Raw genomic sequence first — 6,000 nt, forward strand, 5'->3', positions numbered from 1 at the left:
CCCGGGGGTACCCATGAGGAGGAAAGGCCGAGGAAGAGACGCCTCTGCTCCTGGGCGTGGCCGGGAAGGGCGGGGCGGTTCCCTGGGGGGGGTGGGAGGTGGTGGTGGGGGGGTGGGAGGTGGTGGTGGGGGGGTGGGAGGTGGTGGGGGGGTGGGAGGTGGTGGTGGGGGGGTGGGAGGTGGAGAGGGCGGAGGTGGTTCGCACAGGGCAGACCCACCTACGGCTTGGGTGCGACCCCGGGTGTTCCGAAGAAACGGGTTAATTTTACCTTTCATTAGCAAACCGGCCATATTATTTCTAAGGGGGCGGGGGCTGCCGTCGGGATGTGATCCCAGTGTTTTCTCTCCCTCGGGAATCTCCTGGGTGGAAGCCACTTTGACTCCCTTGGAGGAAGGAGCCCCCTCCCCAGCGCCCCCCTGGAGAAGGGCTGGGTCCGGCGGCCCGCGGCGGAGCGGGGGTTGTGCGGGGTCCCACGCGCAGGGTCCCATCCACCCGAGGAAAAGGGGCTTCCTCAGAAAAACCCACAAAGGCAACGGGGGCGGCAGCTGAGCCTCGTCCGAGCCGGGCCTGCTGGACGGGAGCGCGGGGCAGGCGGGCAAAGGCCGTGCAGGCGCCGCGGAGGAAACGCGCCCCTCTGCGTCCTGGAGCGGGTCCACCGGGCGGGCCGGGCCTGGGCTGTGCGCGAGGATCTGCTGCGCTGCGGGACGCGGCTCGGGGGCGTCTGCGGCCCCCCAGGAGGGACCCCGGAGGCCGCGGGTTGGGCCGGGCTCCCACGTGGCGGCCCCCACTCTGAGCACCGGGCGAGCCTTGTGCGCCGCGGAGACCCGCGTCCCCCACACCCGGACCCCGTGCTCCTGGGGCGGCCTCCGCCTGCGTCCGCCTCCCCCGGGTCCGGGAAGCGCCCTCCCCGCTGCACAGACCCCGGCGTCTCCTCCCCGGCTGGGCCGCCTTGTCAGGATAAGAAGTTCTAAATTAGCCTGTGCTCCGGGAGTGTTTGAGCGGCTCCTTCACCGAGGACTAAAATAAAAGTGACAAAAAATGTAAATATCGAACATTTGAAAAAACTGTTCAAGCTCACTTATAATTAAAGAATGCAAATGAAAACAAGGGCGCTTTTCCTATAAAATCAGGCAAGTATCTTCTAACTGTCCGGCTCTCCGGTTCTGAAATTCCCTCCTAAGGAAATAAACGAGAGCCGGAGAAGCTTCGGTGCGAGAACGTTACCAGGCATCGCATCCACAGTATTGAAAACCTGGGAATCGTGGAGATGTCCAGCCGCAGGGGCCTGGATGGAGTTCGGCCTTCTTCGGGGTTCGACCCCCTGGTACACGGGGTGCACGCGGCCCCTGGGGGGTCTCTGAAGACAATTCTGCCCCGGGCACCGCTCAGGACGCTCAGGTGAAAGGCTGGATGGAAACCGCACATCTGCGGATGCTGACCCAGGTCATCCGCGCTCCCCGGTCCACCTGCGGCTCCACCTTGGAGAACCCGCCTGGCTTTTCCGTAAGCTTCACACTCGTCCAAAACCCGGGATTTGTGCGATTCGCGGCTGAGGGCTGCTGGATGCCTTGAGGCTTTCTGGGCACCTAAGCAGGCCTCTCACACTAGGCAGGAAAACAGGAGGCGAAGTCACACCGGTCCCACGTTGCATTTGAGGGATTCCGATTCCCCTTTCTGCTTCCTGGTATTTCCCATATTTTCTACAAACAACTTGTCTAACTTAGTCATAAAACGTGGAAAGCATACGACTTACAGAGGGGACCCTGGCGCTCTGTGGTCTCTGTCCCTGAAGTCACATTCTCTGGGATAGGAGGAGCCGCTCACCTCGTCAAACCTTTCGGGTTTAAGCTGTGAAAGCTGCTGATTTGCCCCAGCGGCATTTTACAAGCAGGTTATTTCACAACTTTGTAAGATACTGAGAATTTAAAGTGCTGCTCCTGACCACAGAGCAACCGAGTGAATAAAGTTAAACAGAAAGACCCTAATTTTCAGACTTCCTCACATAAAAAAAGGAAGGGGAAGGAAGGAAAAATAATTCTAGTTGATGTATTTCCAACTTCAGATAAAAGAATCATGGGCTTTGCAAAACACCTCCCATTCGCCTGGTAGGCTACTAGACGGTGAGGATTTTATTTTTATATCTATAGTTTGTCCCTTTACTTTGAGCCCCTGGCTTAAACCAGGCCATGGGGCACATGCCCTCTCCCTGTGTCTGGCACTGCTGCCCCGTCCTGGCCCTGCCCAGGCAGGTGCTTGCACAGGGAGACAGAGGCCGATGGCTCCAAGGCTCCATCTTAGTGACTCCAGTGAAGAGAAAGTTGTGGCCAAACTCACTGGCTGGTGTGGCTCAGGCGCCGTGTCCTCAAGGATGGCTATTGTGGCCAGGGGCACGAACGACCCTGGGGAACCAGGCTGAGAACCGGGGCGGCGGTGGTCAGGTCTGGCCGAGCCCCGTATTGTGGGGCCCCATGGGGAATAGCACTGTGGCCTGTGACAGCTCAGTGCCAGGGACTTGACCCAGTGACGCCAGGCCGGGCTCTCCCTCCTCAGCATGGCGCGTGGGCCTTTGGCTGGGCTTCCCCACACGGGCGTCCTGTGCATCTCCGGGTGCCAGCGGCAGGCCTGCCCCACCCGCTCGATGCCAGTGGGCCCCCACCCCGCCATGCTGTGCAATCAGAACTGCCTCCGGGCATTGCCAGTGCCCCTGGGGTGGGGCGAGGGCAGCGTTGACCTGAGGGGAACGTGCACCCTGCATGTCCACCCCAAACTGTGTTAAAATAAAGAAAATCGGGCTGCTTCAGAGCTGAAAGGAGATTTTAGTTGCGTCTACTTAATCTTAGAAGTCATCTGGTCCCTTCTCATCTCACAGGTGAGGAAGGCTTAGTAAGGCCTCAGATACAGTTTAGAGGAATAGAAAAGGCAAAACCCTGTTCATGTTCATTGTTTGGGGCTGAATATTCATGGCCACGAAGGAGAATGTGATTCTGACAGGTTCAGAGAGGGTGCGGCCAGCTCACCAGAGAAAACAGGTTCAGAGGGTGCAGCCGGCTAGGAGCTGCCAAGCAGCCCCCACCAGGCTCTCTGGCAGGCAGCGGCAGCCCCCAGAGGGAACGGGCTCTGACCATCCTCCAAATTCCCAGCCCCCAAAACGGGAATTGCAGGGGCTAAAAATAGAGATGTGGGCTGTTATGAACATAGCTCATCTCCCTTCTTCGAGCTGAATAATTCCAATTCTGTCAGCAATTTTTCATGAGATTTATCTGCCAACACTTGAGTAATCCATGTGGCTGTGGCTTAAGTCCGCCCTGAGTGTTCCCACGCTGTTAAGTTGTGGGGTCCAGAGCAGGACCCAGCACTTAAAATTCTTGCAGCGTTACTGCTGGTGCCCTGGGAAGGGAACACAAGTTTCTGTAGCGTCTGCGTACGGCGGATGCCATCAGGAACGGGGAAAGGGGAGTGTGTGGTCGCTTGGCCGGGGGCCACTCCCGCTCATCCTTGTGGAGCCCAAGCCGATGCCCCAGCCGCTTCGACTCAGATGTCAGCCAAGCCGTGAATCCGGGACTCTCTGCCTCATGGTGCGTCGGTGGCTCAAACCCACCCTGGAAACACCGTTTGTCCGCAGGGACACAGGCATTCATTTTTATTCACTGAAGAGCTTTCCCTAGTTACCCCCTCAGTCCAGGGCCATGTGCTGAGCTGCGACAAAGAGGGTCTCCGCGATCGAGGTGTTTCCGCTCGTACACGGGAGACGGCACAGAGACGGGTGGCAGGTGTGACCACGCGGGAGACGGCACAGAGACAGGTGACAGGTGTGACCACGCGGGAGACGGCACAGAGACGGGTGACAGGCGTGACCACGCGGGAGACGGCACAGAGACGGGTGACAGGTGTGACCACGCGGGAGACGGCACAGAGACGGGTGGCAGGTGTGACCACGCGGGAGACGGCACAGAGACAGGTGACAGGTGTGACCACGCGGGAGACGGCACAGAGACGGGTGGCAGGTGTGACCACGCGGGAGACGGCACAGAGACGGGTGACAGGCGTGACCACGCGGGAGACGGCACAGAGACAGGTGACAGGCGTGACACCATGTGGGAGACGGCACAGAGACGGGTGACAGGTGTGACCACGCGGGAGACGGCACAGAGACGGGTGACAGGTGTGACCACGCGGGAGACGGCACAGAGACGGGTGACAGGTGTGACCACACAGGAGACGGCACAGAGACGGGTGACAGGCGTGACCACGCGGGAGACGGCACAGAGACAGGTGACAGGCGTGACACCATGTGGGAGACGGTGCAGAGGCAGGTGGCAGGCGTGACCGCACGGGGAGGCGTGGTGTGCACAGCAGCCAAGGGCAGGTTGCACACCCTATGGGGGACCGGCCCCAGTGAGAGGCACAAAGCATTTAAAGGCAACTTTGAACCCATACGCGGGGAGGGCTTCACTTCCAAATTCTTTCTTTTGGGTGAAGCAGTGGGAGGGAAGAGGGGTTGGTTTTCTCGAAACTTGGCTCCCGTTTGTCATTCCCTTATCAGCCACTGAGTTCATCTTTTCTCCACTACAACCCCAGTGCTCGCCTGTCACAGGTCCCAAAGTTACCAGGCTGCCATCAGCCTTGGCCCTCGTTCCCACCCAGCTCGCTGACTGTCTCCGCTTCTTCCCCTGTGCGTCGCCCCAGTGCCTCCACGTGATGTCAAGGGGCTGGTCACCTTTTTGTAACCTGCTTGTAGGACACACTGGGTAACACCGAGCGTAGAGACGCTCTTCCCCAGTCTATGCCCAGGTTAAAGATGTCGTCATCCTTGTGATGTCGTTCTTATGATGTCATCCTTGTGACGTCATCATGTGTGATGTCATCCTGTGGAACAGGCATGTCATAGTGCCATGGACAGGCGCCACTGCTTGCGGGGGTCTGAGGATGCCGCGGTTTGCCTGCAGGCTGCTTTTGCTGCCCGTTGCCCCATCTTCTCCCTCCCCCTCCTCCCCCAAAAGTGTGCATTTTCCCATCTATTGTCAGAAGCGGGAAACGCAGGCACCAGGTGAGCCCTCCTCCCCCAGCAGTGTGCATTTTCCCATCTATTATCAGAAGCGGGAAACGCAGGCACCAGGTGAGCCCTCCTCCCCCAGCAGTGTGCATTTTCCCATCTATTGTCAGAAGCGGGAAACGCAGGCACCAGGTGAGGCATCACAAGCGCAGACTTTTCCTTAGTAACTGGCAAGAAGCTGATTCCGAGTTTGCTTTGCATACAAATGTCTGCTTGTTGGATGGTGAGATAAATATCAACAAGAAGCAGCTTTAAAAAGATCACTTTAGTTGGAGGGAATTTTTGAGGTTTCCCAGTATTCATCAGCTCTGAGGCCTGAGCTTAGCTCCACGCACGCCCCGTGACACGTGGCCCCCCCGGTACTGCAGGAGCCACACCTCGGGAACCCAGCTTCTCACAGAGACACGCGGTAGGAAGCCCAGGTGCGTTTAGATGCCCACCAGAGATTTTCTTTTTTCCTTATTATTTTTTTTTTGAGACAGAGTCTTGCTCTGTTGCCCAGGCTGGAGGGCAGTGACGCGATCTCGGCTCACTGCAAGCTCCGCCTCCCGGGTTCACACCATTCTCCTGCCTCAGCCTCCTGAGTAGCTGGGACTACAGGTGCCCACCGCCATGCCTGGCTAATTGTGTGTGTGTGTGTGTGTTTCCAGTAGAGACGGGGTTTCACCGTGTTAGCCAGGACGGTCTCAATCTCCTGACCGCGTGATCTGCCCACCTCGGCCTCTCACAGTGCTGGGATGACAGGTGTGAGCCGCCGCGCCCGGCCGCCCCACAGAGATTTCAAAGGGAGCAAGCCTTGCCAATCAGGTGGCACGCTGCTGCCAAGTGGGCTGGGCTTTGGGTCTGGGCTTTCCTAGCGGGAGCAGCAGGGCCAGGCGGAGCCCACCGGGATGGCGCGGGAGCCACCAGCCAGCCCGGCCTGCAGCTCCCAGTGACACTGGACAAG

This window comes from Macaca fascicularis, chromosome 18 (assembly GCF_037993035.2).
Source record: "Macaca fascicularis isolate 582-1 chromosome 18, T2T-MFA8v1.1".
NCBI classification, from domain to species: domain Eukaryota; kingdom Metazoa; phylum Chordata; class Mammalia; order Primates; family Cercopithecidae; genus Macaca; species Macaca fascicularis.